This window comes from Eschrichtius robustus, chromosome 9, assembly GCF_028021215.1.
Source record: "Eschrichtius robustus isolate mEscRob2 chromosome 9, mEscRob2.pri, whole genome shotgun sequence".
NCBI classification, from domain to species: Eukaryota; Metazoa; Chordata; class Mammalia; order Artiodactyla; family Eschrichtiidae; genus Eschrichtius; species Eschrichtius robustus.
This window is the reverse complement of record NC_090832.1, coordinates 442,425-458,473: the sequence shown is the minus strand read 5'-3', so window position 1 is coordinate 458,473 and position 16,049 is coordinate 442,425. Positions and strand designations below refer to the sequence as shown.

The 16,049-nt window shown below is 60.0% G+C and overlaps 1 non-coding gene across 1 annotated transcript; it reads left to right on the top strand.

Annotated features, from left to right (window-relative positions):
• The first annotated feature begins 1,697 nt into the window (after nt 1–1,697).
• Nucleotides 1,698–1,804, top strand: LOC137769749 (U6 spliceosomal RNA). Its single transcript, XR_011075065.1, has one exon. It is a non-coding gene; the product is annotated as a U6 spliceosomal RNA (small nuclear RNA).
• The last annotated feature ends 14,245 nt before the right edge of the window (nt 1,805–16,049 follow it).

Below are 16,049 nucleotides of genomic sequence, written 5' to 3'. Positions count from 1 at the left end.
AGATACCGACAGTGGGTCCTGGGGGGAAAGGAGAGGTCATGGTTCATTTTACACAGCCGCACAGATGCACACACATTTTTACCTTCCAAGTTCCCTGAGAAGGGTGTACATCACCCTCATAGTCATCTAGCCAGAGGAAGGAAAGAGGATTCCCACTCTGTCCACAGTCAGTGGCACAGACATGCAGGTACGTCTACGTACACGCATGTGAGAGCGTGGGCCCGTGAATGGAAGCAACTAGATGGGAAACGCGGCCCGTGCTCCGGGCTCGGTGTGTTACCATCCTTCCATGACGCGCGCTCCCTGTCGCCCCTGAGGCGGGTGCGCCCGAGCGGGCGTGGGCCGTGGTCGTTGCCTGGCACCACAATGGGCACTTACGAACAGGAGCGGGTGAAGGCCACTGTCCATGAGGGGGCACAGCCGGGCGACTTCCGTCACCTCGTGAAGTTCCGATGAATAATACGCCCTCTGTTTCGTGGAGAACAGAGGGCCCTTGGAGAGCTGGCTGCAGGAAACGGCCTCCACTCTGCTGGGCGGACCTGACCCAGGTTCCAGCTCGCAGCTGGCGGTCGTGTCGTGTCATCCGTAATCCTGTGGGTCTCTACGTGGAGGGCCGTCACGCGGGGCTGTCTTGCAAGACTGTTTCTGCCTAGAGCTCCTCCCCATCTGGGACAGCGGCAGCTCTGTACCCAAGTCCTGTTGGACGGTCTTCCCCCCTTGGTCTCTCCATCAGGCCCACCCGCCCCAAGTTTAGCCCCTCACCAACCCCTCAGTGCTACTTCCAAAAGGCCCCAAGAAGCTCCCCTTCTCTCTCTGCAGCCTCCACCCTGATTCCTGCGGCTTTGACCTCCCCCACACCATCCTTAAGGAGCTCCCCGCTTCCTGTCTCCCCTTCTGTGACCCACGACATGCACATGCAACCACAGTCTGTTTCCTAAAAGTAACGCAGGCATGGCCGTCTGCCTTCTGTGTAGCCCTTTGTACTTAGAACAAAATCCAGATCCCAGTGGCCATGCAGGGCTGGCCCGCCAACATCTCCAGGCTGGCCAAGTGTCCGCGTCCCACCTTGCTCTGTGTCTCTCCAGCACACCTGCTTCTCCACACCCTGGTCGGCCCGCTCATCCCTGAGGGGCCAGTAAACGGCAGTTCCGTGGAGGGCCCTCGACCTCACGCAGGCCCCGGTACGAAGCCTGTACTGTTAGCCACACTGTTACAAACGCGTTTGCTTTATTTGCCTATCGTCTGCCTCTCCCATTGGGCCAGAAGCTGCGCAGGCAGCCAAGGTCTGAGCTGTCCCCACTGTACACCCAGGACCCTTCCCAGCGCCTGTGCTTGGCGAGGTGTGAGCGGTGACGGGTGACGGGGCTGCAGCACGGTGGACCCAGAACTGACTGTGGGCAGGACGCTTCCCTGGCGGAAGCTCGAGATAGAGCTCAATTCTGTAAGGATGAGAAGAACCGACTGACCCTCTCCAAGGGCGCACATTATATTATGCAAAGTCTTGAACCAAACAAACAGGAAGGCACTGTGGTTATGACGGCAGCACTTGGGTGCATTGTTCAGGACTTGGGTGTATTGTCTCAGCTAAGTTCCAAAGCACCCTGTGAGGCCAGTGTGAAATAAGGTTCACAGTGAGGAGAAACTCATAGGTGGGTGCCACTGACTCACAATCACAGATACATGAAGAATTTCTGAAGGCGCTCGCTTCGACAGCACATAGGCTAAAATTGGAATGATACAGAGAAGATTAGCATGGTCCCTGGGCAAGAATGACATGCAAATTCGTGAAGCGTTCCATACATTAAGTCCCCTACATACAAACCTTCAAGTTGCGAACTTTCCAAGATGGAAACGTGCGTTTGCATGTCCAATTACGTAAGTTAGTTCACGTGTCTGGCGTACACTGTCACGTGCGAGTATCCTCTCCAAGTGGTTGTGCTTTTGTGTACTCTACTGTACAGTAGTACAGTATCTTTATTTCAAGCCCAGGATGTCTGGAAGCAAGCGTAAAAGCAGCAGTGATGTAGCTGGTACTGCTAAGAAGCACCAAGAGAGACAAGAGGAAGAAGTAACTGAAGAACTGAAGAGATTCACGACGCAGGAAATGGCAAGGGGAATTTTCTTTGTTTGAGGAGGCACTGTTAGTTTTCGAGGCACAGGACCCGAACCTAGAACAGTACACAAAGTTTGCAGCAGCCGTTCAGAATGCAATCCAGTGCTACCGTGTCATCTATGACAAGAAAAAAAGAGCTACTACCCAGACATCACTCGATCGTTTTTTCAAGAGGGTAGATAGAACTGAATCCAGCAAGGAACCAGAACCTGTGCCATCAACGTCAGGCGTGAGTGAAATTGCAGCTTGCCCTCCGTCTCCTATTGCTGAGGATCCTTCAGCGCTACCATCTCCCACCTCCTCTCCCTCCTCCAGTCAGTAACTCTTCTTGCGTGTTCACTGCATGCCAGCCCTGGATGCCAGCTGTTGTGCTGTACTACTGTACTTTTCAAGGTGCTGTACTGTAAGATTAAAAATGTTCTCTTTATTTTTTGTGTTTGTTTGTTTTTTATGTATTATTTGTGTGAAAAGTACTATAAACCTATTACAGTACAGTACCATAGAGCCGATTGTGTTAGTTGGGTACCTAGGCTAACTTGTTGGACTTATGAACGTGCTCTCTGAATGAAACATTTGTATGTAGGGGACTTACTGTATTTAAAAAAAAAAAAAAAGAATTTCTGAAGGGAACTGATGAGATGCCCCCTCCTCAGCCTGAGGCTGTGTTACTTTGTGTTCTATGGATTGTCCTTTTGTCCGGGGCACTTGAACTTGGGTATAGATAAATTAAATAAATCTTAAGAGATAAATTTGATAGCTCTGTACATATAAATAGATCTGCTTTTCTGCAAAGAAGGTTGACTGTTTCCTGGGTGTCAAGACAGAAAGACAGGTACAGCAGGACCAGCCCCCAGAAAGCTCGCATCCACCAGGGGGTGAGCATGTGAATAAAGGATTAAAGCACAGTGGGGGACGCCCAGGAAGGGCCAGCCAGGGCTCAGAAGTGGGCAGAGGAGGGCAGTGGACATTAAGATTCATCCAGTCTTCCGCTATCCTTTCTTCTCCACAGCGTCCACTGTTTCCTTGGGGATGATGTACCCTCTCGCCGGGTGAGCCTTGGAGGGACAGTGGATCTGGGTGCCTGCCCTCCCCCCAGAAGCCTCAGCGCCACCAACTCCTTCTGGAGCGCAAGCCTGCCCCTCGAAGGGTCAGCACTGGACCGTGTCGCCCGTGCCCAGGGCCGTCGTCCCCCAGCCTCTGGGTCAAGGCCACCTCCAGGCTGCTCTCACCACAAGACCGCCCAGCTCCCCGGGGCTCGGGCCCACCTCCTCCCAGCTTCAGGTCCATTCTGCGACTGCGAGTGTCCCGCCAACAAATTCCCTTTCACTTTGGTGTCTAAGTCGTCTCCGTTTCGCGCAACTAAGCCCTCTAAATATTAAGGGGGTTGAGGTGCCGCGGAGGATTTGGGGAGGCCTGTGCTGGAGGCCACGCCGGAGCAGGGCTGTGCGGGGAGGGCGCACGGGAAGGTCTTGGACAGCGGGAGGCGGGGAGGGACGCGGCTCGGGAGCCCTGGTGCGCGGGCCGCTCCGGCGTTGGCCTGGTTTCCTTGGGCGGTGGGAGAGAGGAACCGCGCTGGGCTCGTTTCAGCTCAGTGTCTGTGCTTCTCCCCCGGCCACCTCCCAGCAGCGGCTCTAATCCTTTGTGCATTTTTTCCAGCCTTCAGGAGATTCTCTCCATGAATCCCATTCCCCTGCCAACAGTCATGACAAACGGGAGCCAGCCTCGCTCCCGTGAAACGACGGCTGCGGGGGGCTCCCTGACCGGCTGCACCTCGAGCTGGCGGGGCCTCGTGCGGCCCCCGCAGGCCTGTCGCCTGTGCGCAGCCCGCCTTTCCTGTTGGCCCCTCAGCCGCCCCTCAGCTCCTGGGCGCCCTCCCACCCCCCACAGCTCCCTGTCCCCGCTGAGCATCCGGAAGGCAGGTGTGTGGACAGGCCTGCGCCTGCGATGAGGGGACCGGGCAGGCGCGAGGGCCTCGGGAAAACGGAGACCGACCCTCTGCAAGGTGCTTAAGGCACCGCCCCGTCTGAGGGGGTCTGTGGTGGGTGCAGGGCTCCTTCCTCACCGCCCCGTCCGAGGGGTCGGTGGTGGACGCAGGGCTCCTTCCTCACCGCTCCGTCTAAGGGGGTCAGTGGTGTGCTCAGGGCTCCATCCTCACTGCGCCGTCTGAAGGGGTCTGTGGTGGGCGCAGGGCTCCATCCTCACCGCCCCGTCTAAGGGGGTCCGTGGTGGGCGCAGGGCTCCTTCCTCACCGCCCCGTCCGAGGGGTCGGTGGTGGGCGCCGGGAGCTGGAGGGCTGGGCGAGGGGACCACTGTCTCCAGGGAAGCAGGGTAGTGGAGGTGGTGGGTTTATGTGCTGTTTCTGCGGAGGCCCACAGGCGCCCTCAGGAGCCACGGCGGTTCTTGCGCATCCGGCCCCGGCCCGGCGTATATGAGGACGAGGGTGGCTTCGAGGCCCAGACTCTGGGCCGGGGCTGCTCGGGGGGCGGGTGGTTCACGTTGTGCTGTTGGGGAGCGGGTCTCCCCAAGGCCCCAGCCCGGCCCCTGGGGTTCAGCTGCTTGTTTCCAACATTTCTCGCAGGCTGAACCCGAACAGCTTGTCTGCACACCGAGGCAGACCTGCCGCGTGGTGGTCTGAGGGCCTCACGTCGGCTCGGGCAGCTCGCTTTCCAGCGGCCTCGGAGGGTGCTGGCCGCCGGGTGGGCGCCCAGGCCAGGCGCCCAGACCCTGAGTGCGCCCGCCTGGAGGCCCTGCGTTTCCCTCTCCCTCACCACGGGCCCTCTTCTGGGGTGCGGAGTCTCTCCCTCTCTGATGGACTTTGGCCGTTGAGACCATCTGCTTGTCTCCAGCAGCTGTGGTTTGTGGCTGACGGCTGCCCCGGGCCTGGATCCCAGCCCCCGCCCCGAGCTGTACCCGGAGGCTCGGAGGGACTCCGGTGACCCTGGGTCTGGGGCTCCCGCCACCTCCCCCGGATCAGGAGGCCCATGAGCGGCCCCGGCATGATGCCAGCCCCCCCGCAGAGGGCCAGGGTGTCTGCTGTGTTGCTCTGACGAGGACTAGGGGCCTCACCCAGGCCACCCCGGTTGCTGAGTCCCCAGTGACTCCTCACTCCCGCCCCCCTCCCCACCCAGTGTCTGGCTTCGGGCTTCATTCAGAGCAGCCATTCTCCTCAGCCGTCAGGCCGGGCCGGTTCCGGGCTCCGGGGAGAAGGGCCCCTCTCGTGGGGGACGCCCCGAGCCCCAGGAATGGAGGAAGCAGGGCCGCGGGGTCAGGGGAAGCTCGTCCTCAAGGGCACGGCCTGATTTTTACCTGACCTGGGGGTGACACCACGTCGAGGCCCACAGGACGGGCACATGTGACACCTGCACAAGGACTGAAAAGCGGGTCCCAGGAGACTGCAGAGCGGGACCTCCTTCTGCAAAGTCTGAGGCCAAGCAGAATAGGTGGCGATGGCCGAGGCTTGTGTGCGTGTGAGGAGACCACGGGTGGAAGCAAGCAGGGGCTCAGGCGGACGCCCCTCACTGGCCACGAGGGACCCTGGACTCTGCCGGCAGGCACACAGGTGTCCTTTGTGTCACTGACACAAACATGCAGTAGGAGTCAGGGAGAAAAGGCCACCGGGAAGGGCAGTGACCCCAAACTGCTGCCCACGCTCTCGTCCCAGGGAGAACTCTTTACTCCTAGGAACAAGTTTGGGATTCATCCCCAGGTAGGGTGGCCACCGGCCAGGAAGCTGCTGGGAGGTTGCAGCTGGGTCCCAGCAAGAATCGCTGTGTTAGCTCCTGGCCCAGCGGCACGTGGAGGCTGCAGGGAGCGTGCCAGACGCTGGGGGGCCTGGGAGTGTCCCAGCTGCGGGCCTGTGAAGGCTCGCAGCCGCCAAGCCCCACGCGGAGTCCCAGATGTTGTCGCGGATGCGGAGCCGCAGCCTGAGGCCGTCCCTGGGCCTGAGCCTGGGTGGTCAGCGCATTCCAGGCTGGGCTGGAGCTTGTGTCCGGGGCAGAGTGAGAGGAGCCCTGTGTCTGCAGAGCCGTGGTGGAGTGGGCTCTGCCTGGGCTGGGACCTGGGATCTCCCACGCAATGTCCCAGCTCCGCTGGGACCACGAGGTCAGGGCCTGAGGGACCCGAGCACCGACAGTGTGTGCGGTGGGGCCTTTCCGAGAGGCAGGGCCCTGGGGAGGCGACGGGGAATGGGGTGGGGGGCGGGGAGGGAAGCCACTAATTTCAGAGCAAGCCCGGCGTGAGCACACTTCCCGGAGTCGTGTTTATTCTCCAGGAGCGAAGGCCTTGGGCTCGGGGCTTGCGGAGCCCTCAGGCGTGGCCTCTGGAGGGGGCTGCCCCAGGGGACAGGTGGCAGGCGGCCGCGCTCATCCTGCGTGCACACCGCAGCTCCCCAGGGCAGGGGCAGAAATGCGGGCAGGGTCTCAGACCCTCTGCCAAGTCTGGTGCTTGCCCCGGTCCTCCCGGAGGGCGTCCTCCCCTGCTGTTGACGCCCGGTCATCCCCTTGGGCCCTGGGCCGGGGGGCATGGAGCCACCATCCTGTGTCCCCCTTCACCCAACTGCCCCCAGGCTGCTGGACCTGGCCACTTCGCAGGCCTCCAAGGTGGGCTGGCCGTGGCCCTGCTCTTGCCTCCCCGGGCCCCCAGCTCCTGGCCTCTCCTTGGCTGTCCTGTCTCCATCCAGACAGGAAGCCGTGGGTTTGTGGCAGCTCAGCCTCCGTCTTCATGGACAGTGCACCTGTGTCCCTGCATTTGCAGCCACGGATCCGGGTCCTGGATGGGCAAGCAGCGAGGAGCTGACCCTGCAGCCTCTGTTCTGATTCTTTGCGTCTTCCTGTTTGTTTTTGGTGAATGAATGGAATCTTAGATAATTCTCTCTTTTCCAGCACGCGGACGTGGCGCACTCCGGGCGCGTCTGTCTGCTGCAGTGTCGGATCCACGCCGCTGGTGACGGTCACGGGAGCCCTGAGCCCACTCCGGGGCCTGTGCCTGCTGTGAGCCCATCCCTCCTCCCGGCCCGTGGCCTTCCCGTCCGGGCAGCGGATGCACTCGGCCTCGCGGGCTGCCCGGCTCTGTCACAGCACTCGACTCTGCCATCCTTGAAGCAGCCACAGAGGAGACACGCAGGTGCAGGACTGAAGCTGTGCCAACAACACTTTATTAACAAAACGTGCGGTTGGCTGGTGCCGGTGCGTCCACAGTCGCGTGGCGGTGGGCATCCAGCTGGCGCTGAGGCCGGGTCTCTGACCGCAGGCCCAGCTCCCTCCAGGGGCTGCCGGAGCTGCATGGGCATCCACGTCTTGTTTTCAATTCGTGCCATTTGTGGTCCCATGGGTGGCCCGTGGCCTGTGAGGTCTGGACTCTGTCTCAGTCGTCCCAGCGAGTTCCCAGCCGGGTCTCAGGCAGGGAGCGCCTGTAGTTTATTTCTCATGCCCGACAGGTGGGACCAAAGCTGGCCCAGGAGACTTTCTTCCTACAGACCAAGGACATAGTCTCTGCTCCCAGCACATCGCAGGCACTTAAAAAATACAGGTTTAATTAATGAAAAGGGTGTTAGCTAAATAGAGCCGTCTAGTTCCACAGCCTATATTTTTCCTGGGAATTGTTGCCCCAGGCGGGCCTGGAGGTGGCAGCCCTCCCCTTACTGAGGGTCTGCGACCCTCCGCTGAGTCACGACACCTGGACCCACGGGAGGAGACTGGGGCACCCATGTCTTTGACTCTCGGTAACACATTTTGAAACAAACAACAGCTGCCTAGTAACAGCTCCCGCTGGGTAGGTGACCTCTCGCTGTTGAACTGCCGGGGAGGGCCCGGGAGCCGCTCCTTCCTGAGAGGACCGAGCCACACGGACGTGGCCGCCTTCAAGACATGCGTCCAGCTCACGTGACCTCCTGTTCTCGCCCTTTCTCCTTCCTGAAGCTGTTGTCTTCCTGATGAACAAAGTAAAGAGAAGTAACTTAGTGAGGCCGAATGCAACACAGGGACTAACTCAGATCTCACAGGATGACTCACCACCATGCCTCCCCGGGGACCCTGCGGCCTTGGCCTTCCTTCTCGTCCCTGCCCACTGGCCGCCACCTACTCTCGGGGAGCAGGCGAGGAGCCAGTCCCTTGGGCGGCAGCGTCTGGGGCAGGAGCAGCCGTGAGTGACCGTCCAGTGGACGAGCACTCGGAGCCCAGTGAAGCCCAGACGCTGGGCCGAGTCAGCCGGATGGGCGTCAATCAGGTGGTCCAGGGCGGGCTCCCAACCCCTCCCGCCGGCTTCAGTGTTGGCTTCCGTGCTGGAAAGAGCGTCCTCAGTCCTTCGATCTGGGGTTGATCAGCTGTTCCCACCTGACACGACTGTCCTGCTCTATTTGCCTTGAAGGGGTCATTATTTTAATCTAGTTTAACTTTAATCTATTTTAACTTTTCATCATCTAATGTGATGAGGATGTAGTAACTGCATAGTGATGGCCAGATAATGGATAAGACAGTAAGTTTATCATGAACGTAATACAGCGTCTGCTAAACACCAGCCATCGGGCTGGAGGTTTGTGCATCTCATCCGGCCCGAGAGCAGCCCTGGAAGAGGAAGTCCCTTTGGCTCACTGATCGCTAAGTAAGTAGGGCTTCCTCAGTGCACAGAGAGCCCCAGGGACCCTGCCCGCAGGTGTGTCTCCCAGGGGCCCCGCCCGCAGGCACTGGTTGTTCTCCTGTCTGTCATGTCCCTGTGTGGGCCGTGACCACGGGGCCGGCGTCCGCCAGCACAGATGCGCCTCTTACCCCCTCCTCACAGTCTTTGCACACAGCAAGGTCTGGGGTGACCGCACTTTGGCACACGAGCACCCAGGCCCAGCGCGGGGGCCGGGGTCCTGTCCAGGCAGGCGGTGATGCCGAGAGGCCTCGGGCAGCGCTGCACCCGCACTCCGCCAGCCCTCCCGGCCCCGCTCCCAGAGCCCGTGGCCCTGAGCGGGGGGCTCTGGCCGTTCCCCTCACCGTCCTGTCACATAACCTGCTTTATGTTGAAGACAGAGCCGGACCGAGTGTGCCCCAGTCGCCCCTGCAGGAGGTCAGCCGGCTGCCCAGCATGGAGACCACCAGGAGGGCTGTCCCCCACCTGCGTCTGTGGTTTATGTCTTCAAAGAAAAGGATATTTTAAGAAGAAAAAGAGATGAATCTGGGTGTCTTTGCCTTCTGGACAGAAATAGTTGTTTTTAATTTTGACACAATAATAAGAGAATAGACTTTGGGGAAGAAATAGACATGAAACACTCATGCCTGCTGAGGATGATTAAGGATTCGGTAACTTCTCTTGGTCGACAGCAAGGAAGCTCCTCTGGCTATGGTTCCGGGGCTCGGAGACCCAGAGGGCGCGGACGTGTCCGGCCTGGTCGGCAGGCGGGGCTGCCTCAGGCTTTGCAGGCCAGCTCTCGGGTGGACGGGCCGGCGTCTACCTCCTCCGCTGGCGGGACCTGGGGGTCTGAGGGCAAACTGTGCAGGGGGGCGGGTGCTCATCCTCGAAGTCAGAGGGAGCCCAGGAAGCAGGTGGCCAGACAGGGACAGGAGGCCAGGAAGGACCCCAGCCCCCTTGTCCCCTAAACAAGCATGACTTAGGATCACGAGCTCAAGTCTGGGCCCATGCAGCCAGCAGAAGCCAGTGTCCACGCCCACCCAGGGACCCCAGTCACCTCCAGCCACGAGCACACAGGTCCACCCCTAGGGTTTTCTGACCGCTCCTCCAGCAAACTCCCCCACAGAGCTTCTGGGGGAGACTGGTAAGTCGGCTCCAGGGAGACTGTGTAGACGGAGTGTGTCCTGCGTGACTGTGTAGACGGGGTGGGTGTTGTCTGTGTGGCTGATGGTTGTGCTGTGAATTTACAATGTTCTCCGTGCTCTTCCCCAGCAGGTGCTCAGTCCTTCTCTAGGACGGGTGACCCCGACCCCAGGGTGTATTTGGAGCAGAGAACGGGAATATTTGGCACCTGGAGACGCACCAGTTTGAGTGAGGTGTGTGAATGCCCATCTACACACCTGAATGCTGTGGGTCCTCCAGGCTGTGTCTATGGAGCCCGTGTCCTCACACAGATGCTGGTCCCTGACGATGTTGAAATGCTCAGCTGGTACTTGTTCGCCTCTGTCCTTTGCGCCCTGGATCCGCCGGAACTTTTCCTCCTGAGGAGCAGGGGCAGCGGACGCTCCTCGGGGCCAGGAGGGTGGAGACGTGCAGACCGGCTGCTTTCCTCTAACGGGATGCGGATGGGAACACGGCCCACGGCCCCTGGATTTATACCTGTGCACGCGCACGTGCACATGTGCACAGAGGAGGGGCCTGGGAATGTGTCCACACGCACACGCACACGCACGCACACGCACACGCACACGCACACACACACACACACACACACTGGGTGGCAGTGAAACCCAGCTCCCAGCTAGTATGTTTGAGCCCCTTCCTGGCAGCTACCCTCTCTGGGTGGCTGGCCCACACGCCCTGCAGGGTGAAGGCAGCCCCTTTCTCAGGATGTCGGGGCCTCTCTGTGGACCTGGGCCATGGGCACCATCTGCCCCGTACTGGCCTGGATGTGTGGTGAGTAATTCTAAGCTGAAAGAGGACCGTTGGGCTGCACCAGGGAAGCCAAGGCCCCTCCCCCGAGAGGTCAGAAGGGGCCCCGTGGGCCTCCTCGAGTGGAACTGCCCCTTAACACGGGCCTGGGCTGGGCGCCGGGGAAACCACGGCCCACGGGCTCCTGCATCCACGCTGCTTCTCCGTTTCCCCACCGGTGAGCACAGGGCCGCCTGGCTGGGGGACGGCGGGTTCTGATGGAGGCCCTGGGGGTGGCAAATGGCCTCCTGGCCTCCCGCCCGGCACCTCGGTGCCCAGATCCTGGCCAGGCCACGCGTGGGCTCTGCATGGGTGGAACCGCCCCTTGGCCAGAGGCGCGGGCTCTTGCTCCGCTGTTCGGGGTGCCGTCAGGGACCCCGAGCTCCACAGACGCTGTGTGAGGCTGGGCAGGGACGCTGACCCCGAGGGGCAGCTCCAGGGCACCCCTCCTGCCTGAGGCCGAGGCAGCCCCACTATCCGCCCTCTGCACCTCAAGCAGCCGGCTTAGGATTTTATAGTCAGTGTGCAAGTTCGTCTTTGCCTGTTGCTTTCTGGAAAAAGCTGGTCTGGGGAAGTACTGGGGTTGGAGGGAGACAGCTCCACCCACGGGCGCGGAGGATGGGCCTTCCGCCTGCAGATGCCTCGGTGACAAAGGCGAGATGGCCCCATGGGGACAAATGGGCCCTTTGGTGGGAACGAAGTGTCGTGGCACCCAGGCGTGTCCTCCAGGAAGGGCAGCCACGGGAGCCCGGCAGCCACGGCCCAACTGCTGGTTCGTGTGCACCCTCTGTGCCTCGGTTTCTCCACCTGTGAAGAGGGGGCACAGGGCTCCCCAGGTCCCCTTGGGCTCTCGGAGGGAGCAGGAGCCCTTTGAGGTCTGGGGGGAAAGATTCCCCCCTGCTCGCCTCTCCCCTCCCCCCCCTCTTCCCTCCCCCCACCCCTGCAGGGCACAGTGTGTCCTTCAGGAGCGGCGGAGCTGGGCCACGTGGGCCCCGGCCTGCACGCTGGCAGACTGGGAGCCCACTCGCACGTGAGCCCCGAGGTCCCTCGGGAGGCGCGTTCCCGAAGGTCGTGCTGCGTGTCCTGCAGCAGGTGGGTCTGAAGTGTGGGTCAGCGCACGGCTGGTGGCCCTCTGACCACCTCCTCCCGCCTCCTCTCACTCGAAGGACATTTTCAATCTCACGCTGTGTGACAGGCCCTCGTGGGGACTCAGGTGGAGAAGGGGGAGGGGTCAGGAGGAATCACAGGTCGCAGGGAGGAGAGAGGTTGGACTCGGGCAGCCCAGCACGTCCGGGCGGGCGTTGGGCAGAAGGGCGGGCCGGGGCGGGGGCTGTGCGTGGTCGGGCTGCAAGTGTGCAGGAGGCTGCGGGGGCCCCGAGTCTGGACTTGACCCCTGGGCTGCAGGAGACCAGGCACGCTTTCGGCAGAGGTGCCTGCTGTTTTGTGAGGTGAGTGGCAGGATGGCAGCCAGACAAGGGGGGCCCGTGGTGCCCCGTGGCCCCAGCTGCCAGTCAAAGGCTCCTGCCTGGTCCGGGGCTTTTAGGGGATGTGCTTGGGATCATGGGGGGCAGATCCCAGTGTCCTCAGCAAGGAGGCACCTTCTGGGAAACCTCAACCCCACCATGAACAGCTGGGCTCTTCCGCACACCCCAAGAGGCCCTGATGCTGAGATTCCCGTCAAAAGTGCTCTTAAAAAAGTGGGAACTCAATAAACATGGTAGCAAGTGAACGGAATGTCTGATTTCACCCTGCTTTTGGTGCTTTTCAGGTCGAGGACAGTGTCAAAAAAACTATTCAAAAATTCAGCAGGAAGTAATTACAGTCAAAGATATGAAGTAGCTTCCCTTTAAAAATCTTGCTTAATTTGTCCTACTGCTATTAAAGGATTAATTAATTCCTACTTATTAAAAATGCTTCTTCAGAGCTATCAAGTACTTTGGTTAATTAAAGGAAATTTAAATTTGCAAAGAATCAGTAGAGAGTCTTACTAAATAGTATTTCCACCAACCTGCTGCTGGATCCATTTGACTACAGCTGCATATTTAGGAAAAGCTGTTGAAAAGAAAAACAGCAGGTAACCTTTCATTTAAGACTGCGCAGAAGCTGTCCTTGAGCAAGCCAGAGCATGGCTGGGGCAGGATCCAGAGATTTCACCTGTGGCCTCCGGGCAAGGAAGAGGCCTCTCACTGGGAAGGGGCAGCACAGGGTGCAGAGCCCCTACCAAGCCTGCCGTTCAGCAACTCTAAGCATGACTCTGGTTTTCTCCTACCCACAAAGCAATGACTCACACGCTTTCCAGTTGCAAATAATCTGTGTTCCCAGTGACTTCACTGCAGCACCAGGAGGGGCAGGTGGGCGTCTGGATTGTGGCTCTGGGATCAGCCGTGGTTTGCTGGAGCGAAGGTTTGTCGAGACCCTCCCCTCTCGCCTGCTCTGCCGTGGCTGGTCCCCTGCTGGCCCCAAAGCTTCCCCGTCTAAGTCTGAGCTCAGGGATGGTGCCCTGGATGCAGCATCTCCTGGGGGACCCCCCTCACTGCACAGACCTCTCCTCTCCTTTTTCCACGGAGCCTGATGGTGGGTGGATGGATCCCTCCTCACCCCAGACACAAAGCCAGATTCCAGACGCCTACGGAGATAAACACATAAACAACAAACTCTCACCACGGGAAGATTAACACCGGCGAGACAGTGACCTCGGCACATGAAACGCACTGAATATGCTGGACCCATGAGTTCACGGTAACACTGGACATAGAATCGGTGGCTCTGATTGTTGTCATTTGGTATTACGAACAAATCAACATTTACAAAGCAAGTAAAAACAATAACACAATCAATGCAAATAATGATTATAAAACTTATAAATATGTTAGAAGAGCCGTTCTTGGTAAGCAATATCAAAGGAATTCTTAAAAATCTTTAAGAAAAAATATATAATTGGTTATTCTTGGAGGATGCCACTGAACAAAGTTTTTTAAAAATTTTAACAGATGAACACAGGTAAAGAAGCAAGCGTTAATCTTGTCTTTCTTAGATGGACGGGACCAAAGGGTGGGTGGGGTCCCGGGCGGGCATTGCAGCTTCCCCTTTGTCCCTGACCTTGGCTTACCTTGCTGGGTGGACGCTGGGTCTCCAGGGTCGGGGCCTGTGTCCAGCTGTCCGGGGCCTCCCCTGCAACCCCGAGATGCCAAGCACAGCTGCCCCACCGGCTGACCCATGTGTGGGACGCCCATGCGGGTCTCGCGGCTTTCCTCCACTGTGTTTGGTTCCTGGGGCCTGTTTCCTGGCTCCAGCCACGCCCAGGTCTTCAGACGCCTCTGCGGGGTCCCGGCTGGGTGCCAACCAGCGCTGAGCTCACGCCTCCATCCACGTCTGCCGCGGCATCACACACGGCCTCAGAGCAGCGTCCAGCAAGTCACACAGAACATGTAGCAAAGGTACAGGCTTTACTGGGGAAACAGCAAGGCTCAGCGAAGGGAGAGAACCCGGGGACGGGCCCAGGTCTCAGTGTCCAGGTCAGGCATACGGGGTTAGGGGGCCTGCCAGGACGTGGGGCGTCTGTCCACGGGAGGCTGAGTCTGGACGCAGCCCCCGATCCAGCGGAGCCCATCCCCTCGCGTCCACAATTCATGAGTGAGAATTTTCTTTGCAGCATTGTTTGTAAAAGGAAAAAAATGAAAACAACTCAAAAATCCGTGAATAGAGAAACAGTTGAACTATGGTGCAATTTATGGAATATTCTACAGCCTTCCAGATGAAATGTAAAAGAACTGCCACAATGGACATCACGGGACAACCTGAGACCACTTTCGCACACTCAGTTTGTATCCCATCAGTACCCACGTGACACTGCGCTCTGTGTGGAACCCACGTGTGGGACCCACGTGTGGAACGCCCATGCGGGTCTCATGGCTTTCCTCCAGTGTGTTTGGTTCCTAGGGCCGTTTCCTGAGGAATAACTCACAGGCCTGGCCAGACCAGAAGCCCGCCTGCAGCTCCTGCCTGGACAGGGTTGGCCTAGCGTGAGGTGGAATTTCTAATTTGAATCACTGGCCCGTGTTAAAGCTTGGCTGCTGCAGACAGAAGCCTGGAGCTCTTGCTGGAAACTTTGGCAACAGTTGGTCTGGGCTCCTGCCTGAGGATGGGCCTTGCCGAGCCGTGGTGGCCCTGGGGTTGGGGATCAGTCTCTGCACACACACAGGTGCTGGGCGGTGATCGCCGCCCCCAGAGCGCTCGCTCCCCATGTCCCGTGCTGCCCGACAGCCCTGCCAAGGCCGCGGCCCCAGGAGATAAGGGCGGAGGCCGCAGGTGTGTCTCCCGCGAGACACAGAGAAGGAAGCTCCCGTGCGGACCCTCTCTGGGCTCCGTCCTGGGGCCAGGGCAGGGCTGTGTCTCCAAGACAGGGCGGTGGACACTGCAGGCACTGCAGCCTCCCTTTTCCAGGTGGTATCCAAGGCCTGCCTTCACCCTAAACGCCTGCCTAGTTTCCCAGGCAACAGGCATCACTAAGTGCAGGTCAGGACGCTGAGCGCCCGGAGCGAAGCACAGGGCTGAGCCCCGCCCATGCGGCTCCGCCCCAGGACACGAGGAGGACACGCAGGCCTTTGAAAGTGAGTGGCCGGTGGGGGCCGGGCGGGGACGACAGCTGGCGAGTTGTGGCCACCTCGTGGAGCACCAGCCGGAGGGAAGGAGGGAGGGAGGGATCCCCTGAGGTCAGACGCTGGAAGGCCAGCAGAGGCCCATGTGCTCTCATCACTCAAGGGCCCCCGGCGCCCTGGAGGGAGTGGAGGACACAGGGTCTGGCCGCCTGGGAACACGAAACCAGCAGGAAGCTGCTGCAAGTGGTGGCTGAGTCCAGGGTGGGATTTAGATCAAAGGCCTGCAGCTGTGACAGCCGCGGGGGGGCCTCGCAGCCAGGGGACTCGACGGGGCTGCAGCAGCTGAGCGGGGGCGCCCCCCAGGGAGAGGCCTCCGGGCCTCTCCCCTGGAGCCCGTCCCGGGGTCCTGACGGGGGTCCCTAGTGTGTGGCACACGGGTTTGTTTCCCCAGGAACCTGGGACGCTCAGGTCACCCCTCCCTCCCATCGAGGCCAGAGGCCCCTCGCCCCCCGAATGCCCGCTGGCCTGGCGGCAACGAGCTTCGGTCCTGGGGTGGTTCTCTCCTGTCAGAAGCGGCTTCAAGCTCGGGGAGGCCCAGGGCCAGTGAGCTCCAGGCACGGTCCAGGGCGCTGGCGAGGGGTCGTCAGGGCGGGGAGGACATAAGCTTCCCCCTTCACCGATCAGTTCCGGCCTCTGTGAAATCAGCTAAACGGGACGTATCGAGTGACCACCTCCCAGGAGCAGAGAGCTGGGCGCGG